At 33.3% G+C, this 2,002-nt stretch overlaps 1 non-coding gene across 1 annotated transcript; it reads right to left on the reverse strand.

Annotated features, from left to right (window-relative positions):
- Nucleotides 1-1,244: 1,244 nt before the first annotated feature.
- On the reverse strand, nucleotides 1,245-1,377 carry LOC126010091 (small nucleolar RNA SNORA51). Its single transcript, XR_007496228.1, has one exon. It is a non-coding gene; the product is annotated as a small nucleolar RNA SNORA51 (small nucleolar RNA).
- Nucleotides 1,378-2,002: the final 625 nt, after the last annotated feature.

Raw genomic sequence — 2,002 nt, forward strand, 5'->3', positions numbered from 1 at the left:
GGGATGCCGGGGATTGAACCGGTCCATCCCAGGTCAGTTGCAAGGCAAACACCCTACCTCTGTACTGTCACTCAAGCTCCAGAGAGCTAACTTTTAAACCAGCGATGTGAATACCCTGTTATTCATTTAGCATTAAAAATTACATTTTTGATGAACAAATGTATAAAGAACAAACAAATGTATTTCACAAAAGGCATATAAAACAAAAAGGGCAGTAAGAACATAAATGATCTTTCTTCTTTTCCCTTTTAGACCCCATGATTTGCAATACTGTTACTAAATGAGGTATCAAAAATATGCCTTTATTTCCTTTCAACACCCAGCTCTTGTCCAGAAAGATCATTTCCAATTATCATTGTCTCATTGTCATAGTGGTCACTTCTCTTGCCCTAACTCTACTCCCTCACTATTTATGGCATGGACTAGTCCTCCTGGCCTTTGTATCAACTAACTTTTGAGATTAATACTCTACTATCTATTTTTGTTTGTTTGTTTGTGTTAGCAATAATCGAGCCTCAGATATCTCATTGGCTATGATACTGCTATTGTGCAAGCTATACTATCTATTTTTAAAATACAACAAATGAGTGCAATTATTCTATTACTATCTATCCCTCTTCTTCTGACTCATTTCACTCAGCATGATACTCTTCATATCTATCCATGTATAAGCAAATTTCATGACTTCATTTTTCTTACCAGCTTCATAGTATTCCATATGTAGATGTACCACTGATTCTTTATTTACTCATCTGTCCTCAGGCACTTGAGTTGTTTCCAGATTCTAGCTATTTTGAATAGTGCTGAAATGAACATTGGAATGCAGTGGGCATCTCTGCATTTTTCTTTGTTGTTGTTGCTCCTGGGGTATATTTTTAAGAGTACTATTGCTGGATCATATAGAAGCATGATTTTATTTGATGAATATCCAGATTGTTTTCCAAAAAGGTTGAACCACTCAACATTCCCACCAAAAGTGAATGGGAGTCATTTCTCCACTGCATCTGAGCCAGCACTGATTATTCTTGTTCTAGTTCTTTTTTATGTGTGCCAGTCTCTGCAGTCTTGCTCCATCTTTAATATAAATGTATTCGGTTCTTTGTCAAATAGAATATGCAAGACATTAACTGAGAAATGTGTTTAAAATTCATATAAATACCATATAAATAAAATAGCAAAGCCATTATTATGGTGGTTTTTTTTTTTTTGCAATGGGAGCATTTTTTTAATTTTTTAAAAAAATTTTTTGTCCCCTAATTCACAATACAGACCAGGCAAAGGGCCTGTGTTGAGCTGTATATGGGGTACATTTACTGTACCTCCTCTTTCTATACAGTCAGTGTAAAGAACACGGCCTGTGGTAAGAATAGAGAGGCCTCCAATTATGGTGGTTCTTAAGCCCCCCCTTTATTAAGTAACTTTCTGGTAATGAAGATCTAATAAATTTAAAAATAATTTCCCTAAAAACTTTAGGAATGACTGGAGAAATGGCAACTACACCAAACTCTGATTTAAAGTGAAATTGAAATATGAAATTCCCAAAAGTCATTCCAGCCTCCCCTTTTGTGGTGAACCCATTCTTATAAAGTATATATCTGCTAAGTTATTTTCAATATTTAAAAATATATAAAATTAAAATCTTACTCTTTAATTTTTAAGATAATCTGTCTTTAACTATATAATTTGTGGTCTTTTATTGATATTATTAGTATAAGGGAGAGTGAGTAAGGGAAGTAATTACCTGGCAATGGTGCTATTGAGGATAAAGGGGCCTGGTATAAAATAAGAATTTTATCAAGTTGGATTTGTTTTATAAAAATTACTGCATCTTAAGAGGAATAAAAAGTTCCAATCATAATGTGTATTTAACTTGCACCATAAAGTTTTTGCTTTAATCTTCACTGATCAATAATTGTTTTTATCATATTCTTATTTTTTATAGTTGCTATTCTCTCCAGAACCAGTCTTTCAACATAAATACAATAAAAATTTTAGGACAGGG

The sequence above is a fragment of the Suncus etruscus genome, chromosome 5 (genome assembly GCF_024139225.1).
Source record: "Suncus etruscus isolate mSunEtr1 chromosome 5, mSunEtr1.pri.cur, whole genome shotgun sequence".
Taxonomy (NCBI): Eukaryota; Metazoa; Chordata; class Mammalia; order Eulipotyphla; family Soricidae; genus Suncus; species Suncus etruscus.